This window comes from Ambystoma mexicanum, chromosome 2q (assembly GCF_040938575.1).
Source record: "Ambystoma mexicanum isolate Mex_15411 chromosome 2q, UKY_AmexF1_1, whole genome shotgun sequence".
Classification (NCBI taxonomy): domain Eukaryota; kingdom Metazoa; phylum Chordata; class Amphibia; order Caudata; family Ambystomatidae; genus Ambystoma; species Ambystoma mexicanum.
This window is the reverse complement of record NC_090924.1, coordinates 1,134,257,335-1,134,283,480: the sequence shown is the minus strand read 5'-3', so window position 1 is coordinate 1,134,283,480 and position 26,146 is coordinate 1,134,257,335. Positions and strand designations below refer to the sequence as shown.

The following is a 26,146-nucleotide window of genomic DNA, read 5'->3' as shown; positions in this document are numbered from 1 at the left end:
GCTCCCCCGTTGCCACCTTCCAGCAGGTGCGACTACCTGTTTGATCCTGCCAGTAGCATATGTGTGTCTCAAAGATTAAGCCATGTACGTGTAAGTACAAACGACTGGTACAGTGAATGGCTCATTAAATCAGTAATGGTTCCTTTGATCACTCCATCCGTTACTTGGATAACTGTGGTAATTCTAGAGCTAATACATGCCGACGAGCGCGGACCTCGAGGAATGCGTGCATTTATCAGACCAAGACCAATCCGGGCTCGCCCGACCGCTTTGGTGACTCTAGATAACTTCAGGCCGATCGCACATCCATGTGACCGCGACTGTGCATTCAGATGTATGCCCTATCAACTTTCAATGGTACTTTCTGTGCCTACCATGGTGACCATGGAGAATCCGGGTTCGATTCTGTAGAGGGAGCCTGAGAAATGGCTACCACATCAAGGAATGCAGGAGGCACCCAAATTACCCAATCCCGACCCTGGGAGGTAGTGACGAAAAATAACAATACAGGACTCTTTCGAGGCACTGTAATTGGAATGAGCACACTTTAAATCCTTTAACGAGTACCCATTGGAGGGAAAGTCTGGTGCCAGCAGCCGCGGTAATTCCAGCTCCAATAGCATATATTAAAGTCGCTGCAGTTAAAAAGCTTGTAGTTGGATCTTGGGATCGAGCTGGCATCCGCCGCGAGGCGAGCTACCACTGCCTGTCCCAGCCCCTGCCTCTTGGCGCCCCCTTGATGCTCTTGACTGAGTGTCCTGGGGGTCTGAAGCGTTTACTTTGAAAAAAGTACAGTGTTGAAAGAAGGCCGGTCGCCGGAATACTTAAGCTAGGAATAATGGAATAGGACACTGGTTCTATTTTGTTGGTTTTTGGAACTGGGGCCGTGATTAAGAGGGACTGCTGGAGGCATTCGTATTGTGCCGCTAGAGGGTACATTCTTGGACCAGCGCAAGACGAACCAAAGTGAAAGCATTGGCCTATAAAGTATTCATTAATCTACTGTCGTAGTTCCAAACATAAAATATGCAGATTAGCGATCTGGCGGATTTATTCCCATGACCCGCTGACCAGCTTACGGGAAACCAGTTCTGGGGGTCGGGGGGGGGGGGGGAGGAGTATGGTTGCAAAGCTGAAACTTAAAGGAATTGTTGGAAGGGCTCCACCAGGAGTGTGGAGCCTGCATCTTGAAACCTCACCCGACCCGGACACGGAAAAGATTGTCAGATTGATAGCTCTTTCTCGATTCTGTGGGTGGTGGTGCATGGCCGTTCTTAGTTGGTGGAGCAATTTGTCTGGTTAAATCCGATAACGAATAAGACTCCTCCATGCTAACTAATTATTTGCCATGAACGAGGAATTCCCATTAAGTGCAGGTCATAAACTTGCGTTGATTAAGTCACTGCCCTTTGTACACACCACCCGTCACTACTACAGATTGGATGGGTTAGTGAGGTCCTCGGATCGGCGAGAAGACTATCAAACTTGACTATCTAGAGGAAGTCGTACGGGTTGGGTTAACCTGCTGGGGACGTTCTGCCACCGGAGAGAGGGAGCCCCGAGTGACCCCCATCCTCTCCTCACTGAGCAGCCCCAGAGCAGCCAGACGTGGGCACGCCCCTCCACCCTGACTCGCCAGCAGACGGATGTTGGTAAGCGCACCCAGGGAACCTTGGAACTTAACCTTGTAAGGATATAGGGCGTCTGCAGAGTTCTTAACGAGTGGGTCCTAAGTTGTGAATCAATGCTCCTACGGGGAGACATCTCGCTCGAAGCACTGGGACTTACACCAAAAGTGGCTAAGCTAAGATGGTTTAGGTACATTTGGTCAAATGTGCGATTAACGATCATGGACGTTAAATGTTTTGGGGACCACTTTCTGTGGACTTGCAAAAGTTTTAATGTACTTGCTCCTTATTTGAAAAAACACCCTTCAAGGAGCTTCAGGTCTCAACTATTAAGAATAAGATTGAATTTGGCCCCAACTAATGAAATATTGGGCCGACGCCTTAACATTCCACGAGATCAGAGACTGTTCCGCCACTGTAAGACTGAGATTGAGACTCTAAAGCATCTATGTGTGGGGTGCCCCAATTTGGAAACTTTGAGAATTCCATTTTATGGGAGAAGACACTCATCTGATGAAGAGCTGTGAAAGAGGATCCTTAATTGTAACGAACTGAGCATGTCTATCCATGTTTTAGCATTTTTAAAGAACGCTGCAATGCTTTTTTAAGTTTGTAAATTTGTCATGGATGAATTGTATGAAATGAGAATCTGTTATTGTATTGTTATGGTTTATGCATATTTACTATGTAATGTGTTAAAAGTACATTTGTACTGCGGAACACAAGCGCACCCCGCAGGGAAGTCCAGAGTGGGAGCAGCTGGGAGCCGAGGGAAGCACGGCCGTTCTCGAGGGATGCCTCCCGCAGGCAGACAGGGGCCCGGCGAGCCATGGTGCACGCCGGCATCTAGGTTCCCGCCGCCCACATCTGTGGGTGAGCGATGGCCAGGTCCGCAGGCGCAGCGGGTGACCTTCCCTCTTGCCCAGGTGCCTGGAGCTGAGCCCCCTGCTGGGGTTTGAAGACTCTAGCAATCCCACCCGACCCGCCTCCCTGCCTGTGCTCTCTCTGGTCCGCCTCCATCCGACTCCTGAAAGGGGATCAGCGGAGGGGGTCGGGGAAGGATGAGCGAGATTGTGCCGGGTGGGACGGCGGCAGAGCGCCCTGCCTCTGCCGTGGGAAGCCCTGCCACTGTGCTGCTGCAGGTGGCGGGCAGGTTTCCCGGGCTGATCGCCTGGATTTCTTTTGTTTCGTTTTAAAACCCTGATGGTCTCAGCTGTCTCCCAAGTGGGGAAGCTAGATGGGGAGCTGGGCTGTCTCAACACGGTGGGCGGGTCAGGCGGCGCTGCCTCCCCCCCTGGCCTCTCCTTGTCCCATTTTGCTTCTTCAATTTCTCATTTTTAAATTTTTCTTTTTATTGGCATTTTAAAGATTTGAACATTAACAATCCCCTTTCCCCCCACGGATCACTGCGCTGCATATCTTCTGAGGCGAATGTACATGGCATAACGGTTCGTAGTCTATAGTATATCCAATAGTCTTAGTCACTGAGGACACCATTGTTCACGGTAGTCTTTGTGCAGGAAGTTCAGGATGGCGTCCCACTCGTTCTTGAATATAGCAGAATCCCCATGGATAGTGAATGTTACCCATTCCAGTGAAGTGTAATGCCACATTTTTGCTATCGATTCCTGTTCGCTGGGAATCGTGGTTTATTTCCATTTTTGTGCAGTTAGGGAGAGGGCCGCCATGCTTAGGACCATATATGCTTTCCTCTGTGGTTTAGTCAGGAGTGTGTCCAGCATGTCACTCAGGCCCTGCATAGCTCCTCCATTTTGTCCATATTTGGGGACCAAAGATGGCTTTCATTTCTTTGTTGACCACTTCCCAGAACAGTTTTAGGATGGGGCAGGACCACCAGACATGGAGCCATGTGCCTACTTCTTTGCAGCCCCGCCAACACATCTGTGATACTGAGGGGTATATTTTATGTAGCTTCTCTGGTGTTAGGTGCCACTGCACTGCACTAGTATCCTGGTCCACATTTCCCTGATCTGCACCCCTCTCATCAATTTGGGGATTCGCTGCCACACTTCCCACCACTGTTCTTGGAGATCTGGAGGGGCAGCGTGTCTGCCCATTGTTTCATATGGGGCCACTGGACCTGTGCCTCTGGCATGGTGAATAATTTGTACGTTTTACTAATCATTTGTCTATCACCGGAATTTGTTAGTGAGTACCTTTCTAGTAGAGTTAATTCTCTAGTGATGGATTGTTTAGTATCTCGAGAAGAGAGCCTGTACCGCAGTTCAGCATAGCGATACCTATCCTCCTCCCGCAAACCCATGGTTTGTTTGCAGAGCTGGAATAACTTGACCTCCTGTCCCTCCATGTCCCTTGCGTGAATGCTGCCCGCCTGTTCGCACCTGGCATATGCTCCTTGCTCTAGCCCTGGGGTAAACTGTGGGTTGCGGAATAGCGGAGTGAACGGAGCTGGGTAGGACATGATCTTTGCTTTTTTAACCATAGCATCCCATGTATCCCTACCAGGGCTGTAATCTGGCTTCTGTACATGTTGGGGGGTGGGGGTCTGTCCGCTCTTGGGCACCACAGGACCTCGTCTAGGGGCCTTTCCCACCACTGCCCTATCCATCCTTCGCCAGATGCTGTTGGGGTTCCCATTGAACCAGTTTCGGATGACCCTATATTGAGCTGCTCGTTGGTAGTACATTTGAAAGTTCTGAACTCCCATTCCCCATGCCCCCGTGGGAGTGACAATTACTCTCAAGGCCACCCTCTGTCTTTTCCCTTGCCAGATGTAGTTACGTACAAGTTTATTCAGGGTTTTGAAGAATTTTTGGGGGACCGCCAGGGGGGAGAGCCTGAAAGTGATATAGCCCTCTGGGGAAAATTATCCATTTTAATGACATTTATGCGGCCCATCCATGATATGTTGAGGAGCCTCCTCTCTCCCAGCTAGATCTTGATAGTTTCCAACAGGTGGGGATAGTTTGCTTGGTACATATCCTCTATGGTACTGGTTATTGTCACCCCCAGGTATCGAAGGGATCCCTCTGCTCGTGCAAATTGCCCTGTATCTGATGTTCTTGAGGGCGTGCCTTCTTGTAGCACCATTACTTCAGATTTTTAGTTGTTGGTCTTCAGGTCTGCCAAATTCCCCTGGAAGTGCTGTTAACCTCTGGAGGGAAGTGTCCATGTCTGTTAGCACAACTAGGTCGTCGTCGGCAAAGGCCATTGCCTTATGGTATCCCCAACAAATGTAATCCCTTTTATTCCCCTCTCCTGTCTAATTCTAGTTAGGAAGGGTTCGAGAAAGTTTGCGTACAGGAATGGTGACGTGGGCAGCCCTGCTTAGTACACCTAGTGATCCTTATCGCCTGAGAGACATGCCTATTGATAGCTAGCCTGATAAGTGGTGCTCCATAGTTGGCTTTGACCAGGTGGAGAAGGCCCAGGCCAAACCCCATAACCACCATGTTAGCAAACAAGAATGACCATTTGACTCGGTCGAATGCCTTCTCTGCATCTAGTGCTGACACCCCCACCCTCAGGACTGCCCTGTTTGACTTCTCTATCAGGTGGGATATTTGCCTAATGTTGTCAAACGTTTGTCTCCCCTTGACAAAGCTCCCCCCCCCCATTGGATTTCTAGCTGCAGGAGAATGTGGACGGGCAGGGCTATGGTTTCCCTTTCTATGATCCGTACTTGGCAAAGCATTGTCACCGAAACCCATATGTAATTAATTCTTGAGAATGTTTGGTGCACATGAGTATACCCCTTGGAGTCCCCTTTTAGTTCATGCCATGTATCCGCTAATGCCATTCTGTTATGCTAGCCTGTAGTTTACTAGATGGGCCCTTAGATTTGGGTGTCCTGTCCGCGCTTCTGTCCGTGGATGGGCACCACGGTAAGTTAAAATCCCCTGTCGGTATATCTGGCTTGTTGTTAACTGGTCTAGCTTCTCCAAAGCCCCCTGCAAGTATCTGTCCTGCCCGGAGTTGGGGGCGTACACACTGGCGATTGTGAGAGGCCACCCCCCATTGTAGCTGGAGGAAGAGGAATCTACCTTCCTTGTCAGCTTTTGTGCCCATTATTTCGACGACGGATAGGTGTCTAAACGCTTTGAGGACCCCTCAAGCTTTGCTCTTGTCGTTGGCCTGCAGAACCTGGGGGTACCCTCTCAACTTCATTCTGTGTTTCTCTTGCTTACAGATATGGGTCTACTGGAGCGTTACAATGTCGGGCTGGGTATCCTGGAGGAGGTTCTCCAGTTTCCGTCTCTTTAGTCAGTGTGTTTAGTCCTCTAACATTGAGTTTTAGTATTTGGATCCCTTTTCTGCTACCCATGCCCGTTAAGTCCTGAGAGTAACCATGTCGAAGCGATCCCCCTCGATTTAAGCCCTCCGGCTGGACTCGGCTCAACTTCACCAGGCCGTAACTTCACCCCCTCTGGCTGGACTCGGCTCAACTTCCCCAGGCCGTAATGTCGTCCTAGGTTGCTGGATCTCGTTCCCATCCCAGAGAATAACTGTGCAGGGAGAGCCATTCCTCCACTCTCCCCTGTTTCGAAGATCCGTCTCCCGGAGCCGACCCTTAGGCTGACATTCCCTGTGTAACCCCACCGGGTCTTAACCCTTGTCTCGTGATCCCCACCGCTGCTGTTAAGTGGACAGCCTATTCAGCCTGGGGCTTCGGTTGCTGACCAACCACACCCCCTCCACCCCGCAATTGTTTGCGTCTCTTGTCTTTGACCTCTCTCCTCTTCTCCACTCCCATGGCTTCTCTTGGTGGCCTTCATGTTCTGGCCTCCTATTATGTTCTCCCCCCTGCATCCCCTTTTTCAATATTCAGGATCTTGGGTCCCTCATCCAATGTAGTGTTGTGGTGTTGGCGTCCTTCCCACTTGAAGACCATTCCAAAGGGGAATGTCCACCTGGATCTTATCTGGGCTTTGGTCACCGGGCCCATTTGGCCAGGTCTTGGAAAAGTTCTATGACGGCGCTGTTCACTTTTATCAGGGTTGCTTTCCTTGCCGCTTGGAGGATCCATTTGTTTTGGTCGTATCGCTGTAAAGCCATCGCCACTTCTCTTGGCCTGGCCCCGGGTTCTGCTCGCTGCGTTCCTTCTATCTATGAGAATTTCTCCCCCAGCTATGTCCAGCAAATCTTTGAACACGTTTCCCTGAAATCGGCATCGCTCACACTTTCTGGCAGCCCCTTCACCCTGATATCGGACCTTCCCGAGTGGTTCTCCAAGTCCTTGGCTTGGAGCTCAAGGTTGTGTTGCTACCGCCTGCGGCTTTGCTAATACATCCATCTTCTGAGTGTTTTCAGTGAGTTCTTCAATGGCGTTTTCATTTGTATCAATTCAACTGTCGCCTTTTGATTTCCTGCAGGGATTGTGCAAGTTCTGGGCGTATTAGGCTTAATTGTGTCTGAAGGGTAGCAGTCATGTGGTCACTGAATGCCTTAAAGCACTGTTGCAGCACCTTGCTTGTGAATTCTTGCCCCTGTGGCAGCGTCGGGGGGTGGGGGTTCCTCGGACTGCTGCCTCCCTGTCACCGCTGGATCCTCTTCCTGCGGGGCTTCCCCCTCATTTCTCCATAGCTTTTGGAGGGTCCCTTCCTGTTTTCTTGAGATCTTGGCCCTTGACAGGCCTTTTTTGGCCTCTTTGGTCTTGTTGCGCAACATTGCCTGGTGATGGCGAGTGCCTACCTGCACCTTAATGTAGGGGGCTTCTCCCCAGGCCTCTGATGTTCTTCTTGACCTAGAGTATTGGCCATTTGTTCTTTATGAAGGGGATGATTCTCTCTCCCTCCTGTGCGCAACAGGAGTCTAGCTCCCCTTTAGAGCCTGGGTTGGTTGCCCCCTGGGGGCCGTGGGGCTAGTATGCTCAAAGGTGAAAGTGGTCATGGTCGCAGTGTCTCACACTGGCCCAGAGCCCAGTAGCCTCTTGAATTTCTTCCCGCGCTGCTCCCACCGCTCCTGAGCCTTTACGTATGCTCTTGCACCCCTGGATGTTCCTTCTTGGTTAATCTTGCATGGCAGGGTTAGTTTTCATAAGGGGACGGGTGGTGGAGCGAAGCAGCGCTCTCCTGCGGAGACAAATGCCGGGGGTTGTGAGCATGCGCCGCCCCCTAACCCTGGCCCCCGGGTTCCTTCCCTGGCCGTTCAACAGGGGGGGATGCTGCAGGAGACTTAGTGCTGTCACCCTTCTATAACTGCATGAATGGTATGGGCTTGGGCCTTTGCCTGGGTCCAGGTATGCTGCGGGTCTCCTGCCGTAGGGGTGTCCCCTTCCAAGTGTAGGTTATGGTGCGCTGAGGCAGATGCTTTCATAAACCTCCATGTCTGTTGTTTGGGAGGGGAGCGTCTTGCGTGTGCCTGCTTCATGGCTGTCAACTCCCTTAATTATGCCAACTTACCCTGCGCCAGATGGGGCACATCACAGCTCATGGGGGTCCTGCGCCGTGTGGTTCGTGGAGGCTCTGCATGGAGCCGGGCTTGCTGTATGGGGCAGAGGCAGGCACAGGATTTCAGGGGAATACTACCCGCTCCCTCATTTGTAGCTTGGTGTTTCAGGGCGGGCGCGCTGGTCCGGCAGCCTCGTCTCCCCCCATGTCGGCCGCCGGGGATCCCCGTTGATCCGCTCACACTTCCCAGTCTCGCCTATGTTGCCTTGGCTGAATGGGCCCTCTGCGTGTTCTGCACCCCCCGCGTGGGTTCTCTGTTCTCCTCCGGCTCGACTGCCAGTCCCCACACAGGCATCGCTGCTGGTGGTCTCAGGTCCACTCACTCTGCCCCCAAACGCTCCAGTTGGAGTTTTCTTGGGGACCGCTCGGTTCACGGGTTGTCCCCTTTGCTTTTTCTGCCCTGGGGTCTTGTAACGCTGCTTATTGCTCCTTTTTCGGGTGGCTGGGGAGGAGCGCTCTCGTCACGGTGGTGTGGTCACGGGGCCATCTTGGAATCTTCTTATGAAGCTTTTTGATGCCTTTGAGTAATCTTTCTTCTTCCACACTTCTCAATGCATTTTCCGTCCAGGATGTGGCACAGAGGGGGTGTTGGTCTCCAACGTTGACTATGTGGTTTGTCTGCACAACTCCGGCAGCGTTGGTGCTTATTACTTTACTTATCTGCCACCTTTGATACCGTTGACCATGCCGCCTTGCTTGTCTGGGCCGGCCATTCTTTCCTATTATCTTTGTTTCTCTCCAACTGAACAGTCCATTTCCATCCACCCCTTTTCACTCTGTCCTGTCTGCCTTGAGATGTGGAGTCCCTCAGGTTTCCTCCATCTTCCAGGTTTTGTTTAACCTGTACATTTAACCTCTTATCAAGCTTATCTGCTCTTGAGGCTTCCACTCTTCTTCTTAACAGAGGACACAGATCCTGGTAGGGCTTGTCTCGAAGCTGTGGTTGCATGGATGTGTAATAGCTGGTTCAGGGGGAAAAAATGAGGTGTTGGTGGTGGGCCCTCATTGCTCTACTGCCTTTTGGACCCCCTCTTTTTGGCCATCTTTAGTGGTAAATATATTAGCTTTTCTGTCTGCGGAATCTCAGATAAGTCCAGTATGTCAAAGGGGCTATCTTCAACTGAAAACTCCATAGTAAGGTTCTTTGTTTATTCCTTTCTCAGTTACGTGCACTGTGGTGTCCTTACTTGTTATGTCCTCCACGGACCACTGCAACGCCCCATTTCTGGCACAAACTGTACTTATGGCACCTTCAGGTCCTGGTGAACCCTGCAGCCAGAGTAGCCACTTGCACACCTAGTTGTGCTCACATTACTCCATGTGTGCACCATCTTCATTGGCTATCCATGGCCAAGCCCATTCAGGTCAAGGGCTAATGTCTAGTTCATCATGCCTTTTATGCAACTGGGGCAGAATATCTACAGGCCAAATTCTGTTTATACATTCCTGCTTGGCCACTCCGCTTGGTAAATGCCTGATATTAAATACTGACAAAACTGCCTTGTACATATAAATACATTATACATCCATATAAAAGTGCTGTGTGCAAAATGCGTCATAAAGTCAAGCAGAACCATATTACTTCAAGGCAAATCGTAACTATTGGAAATGCCTGACTAAAGTGCAAAGAGTATAATGGATTCAAAAAGTGCCAGGTGTGCTTGAAAAAAGTGTCAAGTTTTTGAGTTCCTTCCACTCTAATCGCATTTTTAATTTTAGGCAGTGTGAGTTGCTTTTCATGTTATTTTAACTTGCGGTCCTATAAATCCATATTTCGAGTGACCATTTTTAACTTGGAAATGTTCTGAGACCTTTAGTTGTTTACCTGTACTTGTTCACACTAAAGCACCATTATGAAAAGCAAATAATTTATAGATTGATAATTGCTTTACAAACCTCCGGCACTGTATCAGCGTGCCCCTGCTGAAGGTGTGAAGGCGTGATATCTGTTGAGCCCTTACAGAAAAGTTTGAACATTTGCAATAATAAAGTTAACTTTTTCTGTTATCCAATTATTGCAGCTATTCATGCGCAGTTATGAGAACTGTTTTTCCATAAATGTTTCACTAATCAGCTTCTTTTTCTTCCAATCCCCCAGGTAAAGCAGGTTCACTCCATATGGCTCCACCAATTTGATCTTTGGTTTACAAATGTATATGTATTATTTGTTGCTTTACAGTGTAAGCACTTGTCGTACTAAAAACACTTCAATTACCCAATTGTCTATTTCTTTAAGCTAATGTGTTATTTGATTTTAACCCCTTAACTGCCAATGCCCCCCACCACCAAGCCCTTTTTTTGGTATGTCGCCATTCAATCCCTTGTAACATTTTTTTTACATGTGATATCTTGGCCAAATTTGGCCCCCTTTCTTCCCACATGTAGGTGATCATAACGCCACCTAGGAATCCTAGTTTGCTGTATGGGGGGGGGGGGGTGGGGTAGGTGAAAGAAAATAACTAAAAAGGGAGCACATTTCGTTTTTTTTTCAGGAAAATGCCAATAAAATGATGTACACAGAAGCCTGTGGTCGTTTCCTTCTAAGAGCTAGGAACAAATGGTTTGCTGTGCTGAATTTGCCATTTTCCAGGCTTTTCAAGAGCTTTTATTTCCCCAATAGTCCATGTGAATTTGTAGGTTGGTGCCAACTTGTAAATGGGACATGTTTTTGTACTATTGGAGGTCCGCTAATTTTTTCTTGGGTGTGGTGAATGGTCGAACTAATTGCTAGCTGCTCTTAGTGATATTGAGTGAAGTGATCGGCAGTCTTGTCATGCAGGTAGACCTTTAACGGATTCTGTTTAGGTCACTGAAAGTGTTTTATTTTAGTGCAGTGATTTGTAATTTTTGGAGTTTATTGGGTGTGATGCCATGTTGGCTAGAGGTGAGATATGAAATGAGGGAGTTTAGAGGTTGGTTCGTGACATTGAGGGGGTGGATTTGTAGCTTTGTATACTAAATCAGCAAACCTTAGTTAATGACATTTGAGTGCTCTAGTAAAGAAGGCATGTAACGGCTGCTACTTGGAAGAGGTAAGGAGGTTTGGGTTGGGGAGCCGGGCCCTTTTACTCAATCTATTGGGTGTAAGTGGCTGAGTATAATATTTCTCTCAGCCACTTACACCCAGCACCCGCCGTAATAACGCAGCCTGCTGCTCGCCTGGGTGTTAGAGAGCATGCACCCAACACCCATACCTGCCTACATTTTGAAAATCAAAATTCCTGAGATTTATGCCCTGCCCACAGTCGCACAAAACCCGAGCATTTTCACCTGGCTCCGAGCACATGACATGTCAAAAAGGTAAATTCTTTTGTAAAGTGATGGGATAAATTTGCGGTTCAAATTGGAATGTGCATATTCATTAAATTGCCTTTTCACAACCACCCAAATTGCATTGGACAAAAGGCATTCGCCTTCCATAAAATCAACACTTCAAATGTGCACATGTAAACTCCAAGGACCAATGCAAAGGTTTTACCTGAATTTTGCAGTACCGGAATTGGACATTTCACCTTAGTTGTTTTTCATCAGGTTATGTAGTGCAGTGAGTTGTCCAGCCTGCAAACCTGATGGCTGTTGTTCAGTGGGGCTGAGTCCACCCTATCCTGGGCAAAAAGAACGAAAGCAAAAGAAACGCGTGTTCGCATTGAAAGTCAGCAAAAAAGACTGAAAGGTGAAGCAAAATAAGCGTGTTATTTTGCTTCACCTGCATTCTTTTTGTGCTGGAAATGTTAGTCATTGCTGCAGAGATAAAGCCACACTCGGGCAGGGAGCCGTGGCAGCGCAGTCCTGCAAGCATAACAAACCATACAAAAAAGCAATCCGTGAAAGCTGTCGCCCACCAAAATTCCTGAGATTCATGGGTCTTTCCCATAGACCCAGAGAAATGGTTAAAATTCCTGAGTTTCTGGGAAAAATCCAGAGGTTAGGCAGGTATGCCCGCAACGTAATTCTACGAGCATTAGGCAGCGTTATTACAGCGGATGCTGGGTGTTAGCAGCTTCTCTCTAACACCCAGCACCTGCCCTAATAACACAGCCTGCACAAATGTATGGAATAGACTTCCTATAATAAGTAGTAGTCGGGCTGCTTGGTCTTTAGAGAAGCCCTAGAAATATTTCTCAATTAGTAAACCATTTTCCTGCAAGGGCAATAGCTGTATTTTCAAATTAACTGTTTAATAAGTTTATCTGATTTCTATATAGAATCCTTTAGAAAATCAGACTTCATGTATGGCGGTAGCAATCAAGCATTGCAGGCTTCTAAAGCATCTATAGCTGGACGGTCTGTTGTTTGTATTAATACATTTTGTTTGGTCAGCAGTAATTCTCCCCCCCCCCCCCTAAAGGTCTTCATGGCCATTTAGTGGGAGCTGAAGAAGCCTGAGTGGGTTTTCAGAAACGGGTTCCACTGCAAAGCAGTGACCTGGATTACTCCCTTCGCTTTTTGCAGTCTATTGACACAAAAGGTAGGACAGATGCAAGATGAAGGCAATCAGGGTTACAGCTTAGTTTGGGTTAAGTACGTACTCCTGTTATTGACATTGCAAGAGAATCCTTGCAAAAGTATGAGGAAAAGTTAGAGAAAGTTGATAACCTTACTTTCTGACTCCCTATAGTCCCTGCACCTCACTCAACATTATAGTCTGTCATTTGAGGTCCCCCAAAGAAATGAGACTAGAGAAGGGCATTCAACTGTATTTTGTGGCTACATTCTGATGGGAATGTATCACGAGGCAAGCAGCCAGAGCCAGTTGGAAGCTTTACACTGGCCATTTTGTGGACTGGAACCATGGGGGCAGTTGCTGGACTTCCCCCACCCCCGCCCTCCCAGAGGCTCGAGGCCTCACTTGTTTGTAAAGGCGAAAGGCCCCAACTCTGTCCCCGATTGCTGGGCTGGGTGTTGGCAAGTCGCTGCTCTGGCATTTGTTCAGCTGTCGATTCTCGAGGCCCCCCCACCCAGATTGTGTGTGCATTGTTGTGGGTAGCTGGTAAATGAGTTGCTTTTTGCCTATTTTGTAGGAATTGGTCTGCAGTGTAGAGGAAGATTAGGCAGAGAGGACCTTCCCACTTGATAACAACAGGCCTGAGAGGTAAGCCTAGCCCAACGTTTTCTTGCAGCGAACCTTTACATTTTACAGACATTGCACTGATGTTATACTTTAGAGGTACATATAAATAATTTCTGCATTCTTGCTAATTCTATATCTTGGGGTACAACTAATTCAGGTGGCATTCAATATTAGTTCAAAATGGCTAATCAAATGAGTTAATTTGCTAATCAAAAATATTTTTATTAGCAAAATCTGCTATTCAATTTTTGAAAACGAATTTATGCCTTGTCTAACCCTATAGTAGTACCACCCATTTTACACACAACGAATCAAAACCCTTTCCCTAAATCTTTTGAATGCAACATCCTCCTGAAGTTGTCTGCAATAATCGTTCACAATTTGAAACCCATCCTAAAGTTGTCACAGGGTCATCCTGGAGTAATTCCCCCACCTATCCTGAAGTTGTCATGGGGTCATCCTGGAGTAATCCCCACCCATCCTGAAGTTGTCATGGGGGTCATCCTGGAGTAATACAAGATCATCACTGGAAGTAATCAGAACTCCTCTTGGGGTAGTTTCTGTGATAACTCTAGTCATCTCATTTGAATATTTCGGCCTATAGACCTACTTCAGGATGGTTTCCGATGATCTCCCTGAACTAGCCATGGATGACTCTAGGATGGAGTCACCTGATGACTCAAGAATGATTCCAGGAAGATCTTCCTTTTTGACTTGGGGACGATTCCTCTCAACCGATCCTGGGTCACTTCGAGGAACAGGCACAACATATAAACTGACTAGCACTCTGAGCAATCTGACATTGAAGGCATTCTGCACCATCTGGCAGGTCACCACCGCATGTTGATCTACACTGACAACACAACTACTCAGTTTTATGTCGGCATGAGGTCTGCCACTCTCTGCATGTTCGCCCTAGAGTTGTGCGTATAGTGCCTGCAGTGTTTTCCCAATAGCATCCCACGTGGCAAAAGAGCAGAAAGTATAAGCGGATGTTCTGAGTTGAAAGTCATACGTCCCTCATGAATGGGAACATTGTGTGAAAACATTACAGCCAATCTTCTGAGCTTGGAGTATGCTGACTCAGAAGAATAATGTGCACTCTGTATGCATTTTGGAAGGGGGAGGGGCAGAACTCTCACGGGGATGCCTTTCTCCTCACTTGAGATGGCGGGAGTGTCCACCAGTCCTTCTAGTGCCCTGCACAAATTGAAGCACACAAGCAAATACATCTAATCCTGTTTTCACCAAACTGGCTCAATGTGGTATTCCAACCAGAAAGTGCAGAGTTCGGAAGCCCTGTGGCGCTTACTTTTGAGTTTGTATCTTCTCAAACAGTAAAAGGGCGGGGGCGGTCTTGTACCCAAGCACAAATCTCTCCTTGATGGCCTGGTCCTGGAGGACTGTGATGACCTGGAATGAGCAGTCTGACCAAAAGCAGGCGTGGTTTTAGTTATAAACATTATTTATGGATAAAAGTATGCAAAACCTATCTTGCCCCTAACTAGAGGTGGTTCTCTACCTCAACAAAACGAAAACCTGTGCCTGAAAATCTGTTGTCAAAAAGAAAGTATTCCATCCTAGTCAAACTCATAAACTATCCCTGTCACTACAAAACAAACAACTAAGCTAACTAAAAAGTTCTTATCACAACCCAGGAAAGTACAAGTTCTGGAGAATGGCTCCCTTCTATCTAATGTCCAGTTTACACAGATTCCTCTTAAGTATATATCAGCATTAAATCCTTCATCTACATGTTTAATTCCTGCCAATGTTTTGGTGGTCTCTTTACTTGAACACTGTCTTTCAACTTGGCCCCACTTGGACGAGGGAGAGGCTCCTTGAGTCTTTCTCAACTACTCAATACCACGGTCTTATGGAACTGACCAGGGAATTGCTTCACAAAATGGTTTACTTCTTTTGTCTCTGTTTCCAGTTCATAAATTGCCCCGGCCCCCTCCTGGACTTATCACTGTTCCATTTACCTTCTCTCAGGGAATTCTTCACCGTTTTTGCCAGGGGTCGTGGGCTTGATTGTCTACTTTCTTCTTCCACTCTCCTTCGGCTGGCTAAGCTTCCTCTGTCCGCTCGACTTCGAGGCCTGTCACTCTTGTATAACTCTTTTTTTTGGCCCGCTTGACTTTGTGGTCTGTTATGACTGGTTAACAGGGTGCAAGTTTTTGGACAAACAGTTCACCCATTACCAGTCTTGCAACCACCACAATTTTTCATTTTTCCTGCGTGTCTCCGCCATAGGCTAGTTCGAATGGTCAGTGTGTCGTTCTTGGATCGTATGATCCACCCGCTACAGGTAACACCACCACCGCACTGACTTTCGACTTCGGGTTTGCTGGCTCTCCACTGATGGATGAGACGGTTCCCTTGCGTCCCTTGGTTCAACTCCAGCACTTCAGATGGCTGTCTCGCTACAGCCTCAGAACGTGGGCTTTTTGTCAGCATCCTTGCTTGTCGTACTCTCCTCCCAGAGGTAGCTCTCTCTTTGGAGGTGATTTTCCTAGTCCTTCTTTACTGTATGTCTTAAGTAGATGGGACTGCCCTCGCGTAACATCAGTCCGATTGAGAGCAGCTAGTTGAATACTTCATGCTTGACTGTAGTGTTCTTGGTTTCTTCTTTATCCAGTCCTTCTCACAGGGAGACACATAACAGTAATACATTCTCTGATTTTATCATGTGTAAGGAAGAGTTGGGTGTTGTTACCCCTTGTGATTGGAGTTAAAGGCACAGTATCCCAAACTCTCATCCTTATCCCCTGGCAGGGAGTTCGTCCCTATGAGGTCCTCCCTCGTGTTCTCACTTCTACGGGGACTATCGGTTAGTGGCCTCACCTCCCTAAACTCCAAGAAAGATTCTCCCCCCACCCCACGGGGAGAAGTGACACTATCTGAAGGATCATTACAGGACCTAGGTTACAGTCACCTGGCACCCTCTCAAAAGAACACGGGGCGCATTAGGGCCTCTAGGAAGGATTCCACCAGGTCACAGTTTGCAAGTAAATGGAGGTGGTGTTATTACTTAAAAAGTTAATCTAGCGTGAACTAAGGCCGAATGGCATCTTGGTGGTGTTGCCACTGGTGTTTAGGGAGTCACAAAAACCCAATGCAGGCAAGTCTGGATGATACCTCCTTCATCACACAATTAGTGGGAAGCGGTGTGTCTACGGTCTCTTATATAACCTTTTTGGCAGTGATAGGGGCATATTAGAACAGCTGACTGCGGATGCTGTCATTTGTAAATCAAATAATTTCGAGCCATGTGAACGGTCTACATAGATTACCTGCCAAGGAGAATACTGCACAACCTGTGGGTCCTCAATGTGGTTCTGTCTGTGCTCATGGAAAAAACAGTTTGAACCGCCAATTGTCAATGGTTGTAGTTAAAGGTGGACTTTTTGGTTGCTGTCACCCAGGCCTGCGAGATAAGTGAGCTTCAAGCGCTCCATGCAGAACAGCCTTCTATTATCTTGTACAGGGACTTGGTGGTTCTCAGAACGCACCCCAATTTACGACCACAGGTGGTTTCGCCTCACATCTCAATACACAAAGAACTTCATGGTTATAGACACTCTAATTGACTAAATAAACATTACTAGCGTTATTGAAATTGGCAATAAATGTTGCTGAACAATAAACTGATATACTGAGTCATTTTCTGCAATACTTGAGACACAGCGTGGAGCATAAATAAGTGAGTTGTTTGTGAACAAAAATAAAAGCGTAATGCATACAGTGGCAGCAAAATATATGCAGGTGCACTTTAATGTTGAAATATGTACCACTCATTTTGCCCTGCTCACAATGTCTTATTGCAAAACACTAACCGCATACTTGACACAAAGCTCATCAAAAAAACAAGGATACATATCGGAACACCTAATTGCACGTTAAATACTGACAAAACTGCCTTGTACATACAAATCCATTATACAACCATATAAAAGTGCTGAGTGCAAAATGCGTCATAAAGTCAATGCCGGACCATATTACTTCCCCAAGGCAAATCATAAATAACGGAAATGTCTTGACTAAAGTGCAAAGAGTATAACCGATTCAAAAAGTGCCCAGTGCGCTTCAGTTCCTTCCACTCTAATCGCATTTTGAATTTTGGGCAGTTTGAGTTTCTTTTCATGTTATTTTAACTTACTGTTCTATAAATCCATGTTTCGAGTGACATTGCACCATCATGCAAAGCAATTAATTAATAGATCAATAATTGCGTCATAAACCTCTGGCACTGTATATCAGCGTGCCCCTGCTGAAGGTGTGAAGTCGTGATCTCTGTTGACCCCTTACAGGAAATATTGTGATAAAAGATTGTGAATATTTGCAATAATACATTTCTTTTTCTGTTCACAAATTCTTGCAGCTTTTCATGTGCAGTTATGAGAACCTTTTTTTTCCACACAGTTTCACTATTCGGCTTCTTTTTCTCCCCCTGCGGTAAAGCAGGTTCACTCCATGTGGCTCCACCAATTCGATCTTTGGTTTTAAAAAGGCAATTGCCAAATGTACTGTGTAATGTATAGTATGTATCCAGTCTACACATGTATATGTACTATTTGTTGCTTTACAGTGTAAGCACTTGTCATAATAAAAACCCCTTGCATTACCCAACTGCCCATTTATTTCTTTAAGCTAATTTTTATTCTTTTTTAAAGTTGTGTAGATTTGTATTAATATTAGTGAACATAGCACCAGTTGACAGTATAATTATAGGTTTATGTATTTTGGTTTTCACATTAGAGAAACGGCCCTCAAACCTGGAGAGGCAGAAAGGTCCTCTCATCTAATGGGAATTTGCCGACTAACAATGAAGCATCTATTTTCCATTAGAGAAATGGCCTTCCAACCTGGTAAGGCAGAAAGGTCCTCTCGTCTAATGGGAACTAGCCTACTCACAATGAAGCATCTATTTTCCATTAGAGAAATGGCCTTCCAACCTGGTAAGGCAGAAAGGTCCTCTCGTCTAATGGGAACTAGACTACTCACAATTGCGTATATATTTCCCATTAGAGAAACAGCCCTCCAACCTGGAGAAGCAGTAAGGTTGTCTCGTCCAATGGGAACTAGCCTACTCACAATGAAGCATCTATTTCCCATTAGAGGAATTGCCCTCCAACCGGGAGAGGCAAAAAGATCCTCTTGTCTAATGGGAACTAGCCTACTCTCATTGAAGCATCTATTTCCCATTAGAGAAACGGCCCTGCAACCTGGAGAGGCTTCAAGGTCCTCTCGTCTAATGGGAACTAGCATACTCACAATGAAGCATCTATTTCCCATTTGAATAACGGCCCTACAACCTTGAGCGGCAGAAAGGTCCTCACGTCTAATGGGAACTAGCCTAATCACAATGAAGCATATATTTTCCATTAGAGAAACGGCCATCCAACCTGGAGCGGCAGAAAGTTCCCCTTGTCTAATGGGAACTAGTCAACTCACAATGAAGCATCTATTTCCCATTAGAAGAATGGCCCTTCAACCTGGAGAAGCAGAAAGGTTGTCTCGTCCAATGGGAACTAGCCTACTTGCACTGAATCCTCTATTTCCCATTAGAGATACAGCCTTTCAACCTGGAAAAGCAGAAGATCCTCTTGTCTAATGGGAACTAGCCTGCTCTCATTAAAGCATCTATTTCCCATTAGAGAAACGGCACCTCCAATCTAGAGAGGCAGAAGGGTCCTCTCGTCTAATGGGAACTAGCCGACTCACAATGAAGCATCTACTTCGCCTTAGAGAAAGGTCCATCCAACCTGGAGCAGCAGAAAGTTCCTCTCGTCTAATGGGAACTAGCCGACTCACAATGAAGCATCTATTTCCCATTATAGAAAGGGCCCTCCAACCTGGAGAAGCTGAAAGGTCCTTTTCCCTAATGGGAACTAGCCTAAACTCACTGAAGCATCTATTTCCCATTAGAGACATGGCCCTTCAACCTAGAAAAGCAGAACGTTTCTCATCTAAGGGGAATAAGCCTACTCGCGCTGAAGCATCTCTTTCCCATTGGAGAAAAAGCCCTCCAACCTGGAAAAGCAGAAAGGTCCTCTTGTCTAATGGGAACTAGCCTACTCGCAATGAAGCATCTACTTCCCATTAGAGAAACGTCCATCCATCCTGGAGCAGCAGAAAGTTCCCTTCCTCTAATGGGAACTAGCCTACTCACACTGAAGCATCTATTTCCCATTAGAGGAACGGCCCTGCAACCTGGAGAGACATCAAGGTCCTCTCGTCTAATGGGAACTAGCCTACTCACACTGAAGCATCTATTTCCTATTCGAGGAAGGGTCCTCCAACCTGGAGAAGCAGAAAGGTGCTTTCATCTAATGGGAACTAGCCTACTCACACAGAGGCATCTATTTCCCTCGAGAAAAAGCCCTCCAACCTGGAAAAGCAGAAAGGTCCTCTTGTCTAATGGGGAACTAGCCTACTCGCAATGAAGCATCTATTTCCCGTTAAGGAAACGGCCCTCCAACCTGGAGAGGCAGAAAGTTCCCCTTGTCTAATGGGAACTAGCCTACTCACTCTGAAGCATCTATTTCCCATTAGAGAAACGCAACCGCCAACCTGGAGAGGCAGAAAGGTCCTCTTGTCTAATGGGAACTAGCCTACTTGCGCTGAAGCATCCATTTCCCATTAGAGACATGGCCCTCCGACCTGGAGAAGCAGAACAGTCCTCTTGTCTAATGGGAACTAGCCTACTCCATATGAAGCATCTATTTCCCATTAGAGAAATGGTCCTCCAACCTGGAGAGGCAGAAAGGTCCTCTCGTCTAATGGAAACTAGCCGACTCACAATGAAGCATCTATTTCCCATTAGAGAATCGGCCCTCCAACCTGGAGAAGCAGAAAGGTCCTCTTGTCTAATGGGAACTAGCCTACTTGCGCTGAAGCATCCATTTCCCATTAGAGAGACGGCCCTCCAACCTGGAGAAGCAGAACAGTCCTCTCGTCTAATGGGAACTAGCCTACTCACACTGAAGCATCCGTTCCCATTAGAAAAATGGCCCTCCAACCTGGAGAGGCAGAAAGGTCCTCTCGTCTATTGGGAACTGGCCTACTCACACTGAAGCATCTATTTCCCATTAGAGAAAGGGCCCTCCAACCTGGAGAAGCAGAAAGGTCCTCTCGTCTAATGGGAACTAGCCTACTCACGATGAAGCATCTATTTCCCATTAGAGCCATGGCCCTTCCACCTGGAGAAGCAGAAAGGTCCCCTCGTCTAATGGGAACTAGCCTACTCGCACTGAAGCACCTATTTCCCATTAGAGAAACGGCCCTACAACTGGGAGAGGCAGAAAATAAATGCCTCTTGTGTAATGGGAACTAGCCTATTGACAATGAAGCATCTATTTCCCATTAGAGAAACGGCCCTCAAACCTGGAGAGGCAGAAATGTCCTCTTTTAATGGGAACTAGCCTATTCACACTGAAGCATCTAGTTCCCATTAGAGACATGGCCCTTCAACTTGGAGAAGCAGAAAGGTCTTCTTGTCTAATGGGAACTAGCCTACTAAGGCTGAAGCATCTATTTCCCATTAGAGACATGACCCTTCAACTTGGAGAAGCAGAAAGGTCTTCTTGTCTAATGGGAACTAGCCTACTCGCACTGAAGCATCTATTTCCCATTAGAGAAATGGACCTCAAACCTGGAGAGGCAGACAGTTCCTCTTGTCTAATGGGAACTAGCCTACTCACAATGAAGCATCTATTTCCTGTTAAGGAAACGTCCATCCAACATGAAGCGGCAGAAAGTTCCCTCGTCTAATGGGAACTAGCCTTCTCACACTGAAGCATCAATTTCCCATTAGAGGAATGGGCCTCCAACCTGGAGCGGCAGAAAGTTCCCCTTGTCTAATGGGAGCTAGCCTACTCACGGAAGGAAGCATCTATTTCCCATCAGAGAAACAGCCCTCCAATCTGGAGAGGCAGAAAGGTCCCCTTGTCTAATGGGAACTAGACTACTCACAATGTAGCATCCATTTCCCATTAGAGAAAGGGCCCTCCAATCTGAAGAGGCAGAAAGGCCTTCTCATCTAATGGGAACTACCCTATTCACACTGAAGCATCTATTTCCCATTAGAGAAACAGCCCTCCAACCTGGGAGGCAGAAAGTTCCCCCTGTCTAATTGGTACTAGCCTTCTCACACTGAAGCATCTATTTCCCATTAGATAAACTGACCCCTAACCCAAGGAGACGCAAGTGTCCTCTCGTCTAATGGGAACTAGCCTACTCAATAAGAAACATCCATTTCCCATTAGAGAAACGGCCCTCCAACCTGGAGAGGCAGGCCCTCTCGTCTAATGAAACTAACCTACTCAATATGAAGCATCTATTTCCCATTAAAGAAACTGCCCTCCAACCTGGAGAGGCAGAAATGTCCTCTCTTCTAATGGAAACTAGCCTATTCACACTGAAGCATCTATTTTCCATTAGAGAAATGGCCCTCAAACCTGGAGAGGCAGAAAGGTCCTCTCGTCTAATAGATGCTTCAGTGTGCGTAGGCTAGTTCCTATTTCCCATTAGAGAAACAGCCCTCCAACCAGGAGAGGCAGAAAGGTCCAAATAGCCCGTAAAACCAAGATGCCGCCCGTTTGATAACGCAGATACCATCAAAAACCAGCGAATATCCGAACCAAAGTAATCTAAAAGATAATACCATCCAAAGAGTTTGGTTGAGATTGCGCTCTAACATAGGGCGTCATACATCACTGAGTCGTGCAGTAATACTGGGCATAATGAAGAAAGTGAAAAACCTTCAATGTCTGTTAACAGAAGATATAGAAAGTGTTAAATTTCCAATGTCGCAGTACCCCTTCCTGGTTGAACTGGTATTTACCTCCAAGAAAGCAAAAAAAATGTTATGTTGCAAGAGTCTGTGGAGCTAGAATCCTATGGGTTGGAAGTTTCATGTAACGACTCGGAAAGAAATATTACAATTCACCATCAGAACACCTTAACACTAAAAAGTAAGGGAAGGGAAATCTCAAATGAACTGAACCTGATGAAAGGGGGAAGCAGAGAAATGGAACCAAGCCCAAAAGAAAACACCCTTGCACTCCTTCCAGAGATTCTCTCGCAAGTACTGCAGAAACTAGGGATAGGCACGCAGCAACTTTAGAAAGTACGATTTAAATGTGTTCAGTTGGAACTTGCGGGGCTCCAGTTCTATAAAAGCAAAAGAAACGCGGGCACACTTATCTAACCAGGGTGATGCAATTTTATTACAAGAAACCTGGTTGGTGAACCCATTAGACATTGAAGGATACACCGTTTTCTGCCTACCGGCTTTACAAAAATCACTAGGGCGACCTTCAGGGGGTTTGCTTATAGCCTTCAAGAACCACATTTTCAAAAATATAGTAGAAATCTGGAACAATGCTTTAGGTATTCAAGGATGTAGAGCAGAAATACATCTACAAGGGAAACCATCAATCTGGGTCATAATAAACGTATACTGGAACCCCGCCAGCTCAAAACTGGACATTTTCTTAGAAGACCTGGGTCTATTACTGGAAGCAGTGAAAGTGAACTCAGCCTCTAGTAACATAATTTTGGCAGGAGATCTCAACACAAACTGCCTATATCCACAAAAAGGCGAGGTAAAAGACTTGACTGCTAGGAAGACAAGTAGAGGAAGAATGTGGCAGGAATTTATGGAACGATGGGACCTTAGAATGGTCATTAGCTCACAAGAGGGAGATCTAAAAACATATACAACATGGCATAGATGTAAATCATCCTCTGCTTTAGACATCGTCTTTGTTTTGAGGAATTTGCACGCATCACCATCCCTTCTTGTTTTAAAACGGGACCGGGGCAGTGATCACAGCAGACTTGAGCTTTCATTTCAAAACATTCTAGGAATAAAAACAGAGAGAAACTCAGAACTTAGAGGGAAAAAAAGGGAAAATCAGAGTCGTGAAATATAAAGACGGGGGATTTAAGCTCAATGAGTGGCTAAAAGAGATTCCTGAGCATACTTGGAAATTGGAATGCGACCCGCAGAGGTTTACTAAATATCTCTGGGCAACACTGGCACCAGGAGATTTAGCGGGGAGAGATAAACAAAAACATTTCCACGCCTTTGATGAAGCAACAAAAAGAAGAAAAAGAGAACATAGGAAAGCCCTGCGAGAAATCAAGAAAATAGGGTACCCGGCAGAACAATTGAAAATAGAAATAAAAAGAGAGAGCCAAATATAGGTCCTGGTCACTCTCACAAAGGGAAATCCGGATGCAAACAGACCGAGAGTATGTACTTAATATACTTAGAGAGAATAACAACAAAAGTTTTTGGGAAACACTAAACCAATTCGAGGGGGAAACGGGTAACTCCCTTTGTAACCTAGTTCCTGAAGAAGGCTTGGTCGAATATCGAACAGAGACCTACAAGAGTCACAGTTCCTGTTATTTTACGACCAAGCCAGATACACCTTGCAACTCAGCTTCGATGAGGAGGAAATTTACGAAATCATAATTAATTCTTCAACATCTAAAGTTTCAGGATTGAATGGCCTGACTTACCAGACAGTCAAAAGCGAACCGCAATTATGGTCAAAACTATTATCCGGTCTTTTGGGGAAATCCTTAAGAAACAGGCATTTCCAATCTCCTGGAGAACTGCATTGGTAATACCCTTTTTTTTAAACGGGGATTGTCGGGCAGCAGCAAATTACAGACCAATAACGCTGCTCGACTTCGAAGCCAAAACATTTATGAAACTCCTATTAAACCATGTCTAAAAATGGGTAGAAGATTTTGACATCTTATCACGCTTCCAAACAGGATTCCGGAAGGGATTCTTGACATCAGTTAATGGTCTGAACCTAAATCTCTTGAATGAGCAAACAGAGAGTAAGAAATCACTCCCATTGTATGGAGCTTGGATCGATCTATCGAAAGCTTTAGATCAAGTGGAACAAGCATTACTCTGGCAAAAATTGCAATGGTGGGGAATGCCAGAAACACTATTGTCCATCTTCGTGGAAGTGCACAGAGCTACAAACCTAAGAGTTCGTCTTGATGCAATGGGCCACCTCTCAAAACGAATAGAGGTAAACGGGGGGGGTCAGACAAGGGTGCCTAGGAGCGCCTCTCTTTTTCAATCTGTTTTTGGCAGACATGGGACCTTTTTTAGAATCGGCTGCGTTGGCCAGCCCCACCCCAAATGGGAGAAAGATCTGCTGGCTGGCTTACGCAGATGAAATAGTACTTCTTGATAGAACACCAATCGGTCTCCAACATTTGCTAACGAGACTGAACGAGTATGTTGGGATAAATAGTGTAACAGTCAACCCTGCTAAATCAAACATCCTCATTTTTAAACATCCTTTGTCAAAAACTAAATACAAAAACTGGAAACTGGGGGGCGAATGTATTAGAGTAGTAGAAACCATAAAATATCTGGGTTATAATATACACGCCCATCCAGCCCAATATAAGGCAGAATCTGAGATAATGGATAAGGTAACACAAGCCGCATCACAAATGATCAAACTGAACTATAAATTCTGTAAATTTTCCATCCTTCCGCTAGTAAAATACTACCTAGCAAAAGTGGTTCCAGTGATACTATATGGACTGGAAGCCAAACCAGGTCTTTGGTCAGCAAACTGGGAAAGTTTCGAGGGTCGGCTGTGGAAAAGGGTCTTGGGACTTCCAAGCTGTACATCTACAGGAAGTCTGAGATTCGAGCTGGGCCTAAAGTCACTGAAGTGTATGGCAGACTGGAAACTGATTTCCCTGTTTCGAGAAATAATTACGGGCGAAGAGACCTCCCTTTTAAGCTGCAGGGTAAATCATCACTTTTGATTTCACTTGGTGGGGGGGAGGCGGTGAAGGTAACAAAGACACTCATAAAAAATAGGCCTTGATGAGGAAACCCTGGTCCTAAACCCACTCAAAATAAAAAATAAAACTGGAACTTCTAGACTGGATCGAAACAATAGAGAAGGTTAGATCAGATCCAGTTCAAAGTGCGTTTTTGAGGGGGGGAAAAGGAACTTGGGTGTCTCTCGCGCTATCTTATGAAATTCCCAAATAGAAAGTTGTGTTCAAACTTCATCAGAATGAGATTAAATTTGGTCCATTGCGGGGTAGTTTTAGAAAAGCGTGACCAAGGGGACAAAGCAAAAAACTGTTTGATTTGCATAAACCCTGCCAAGCAAACACTTAGGCATTTACTTATGGACTGTGAAGGCTCATGGATACATTGGTCAAGACTATTCAGGAACTTTGTGCGCAGAGAGGAGGATATTATATCAGGCTTCTTGTGGGACAGACTTATTTCTGGTGACAACGCTGCATTGACATCAGCAGCTATCCAGGTGTTAATGAACTGTGAAATAATCATTTAACCTCTATAGCCCAGGAAAATAGTCTACCACAACACTGAGCACTTTTTGAAAATACAAAAGCGGAAAGTACAAATGCCTTGAAAAGTTGCAGGGTTGGCAAAAAAGGAGTACAAAATGGTTTATTCTCTTTGTCCTTTTCCTTTTATTCTCTTTTTATGTTAGGAAAAAATGTGTACATTTGCAAAGAAATTGTGTAACTTGTTTGTTTTTTGATCTGATATTTTGTAAAGGCTCACTGAGCCAAAAAAAAAAAAAAAGAGGCAGAAAGGTCCTCTCGTCTAATGGGAACTAGCTTATTCACACTGAAGACACTATTTTCCATTATAGAAAGGACCCTCCAACCTGGAGAAGCTGAAATGTCCTTTCGTCTAATGGGAACTAGCCTACTCTCACTAAAGCATCTATTGCCTGTTAGAGGCACGGCCCTTCAACCTGATATGATATGACATTTGTAATGCGCCTATAAACAAGTGTTTCAAGGTGCGACGAGGCGGGGGGGGGGGACAAGGGGAGACAGACAACGATCCTACTAGGCCAGGTGTCATTCAGATCGCCAGTGCAAGGGTAGAGGGGAAGGGAAAAGTGCAGGGGGGGAAAGCTAGAGGGAAAAGTGCAGTACAGGGTTATAGCATACAGGATAAATTACAA

At 46.1% G+C, this 26,146-nt stretch overlaps 1 long non-coding RNA gene across 4 annotated transcripts in view; it reads left to right on the top strand.

The window, feature by feature from the left end:
- LOC138569990 (uncharacterized) overlaps window positions 1-17,879 on the top strand; it is a 37,373-nt gene extending 19,494 nt beyond the window's left edge. For 2 of the 4 annotated variants that reach the window (XR_011303366.1, XR_011303365.1), the window contains one exon: window positions 13,081-17,879. This is a non-coding gene — a long non-coding RNA (uncharacterized lncRNA). Of the gene's footprint in view, window positions 1-10,157 lie in introns of all 4 variants that reach the window. The other 2 variants (XR_011303363.1, XR_011303364.1) reach the window with 1 other exon arrangement.
- The last annotated feature ends 8,267 nt before the right edge of the window (window positions 17,880-26,146 follow it).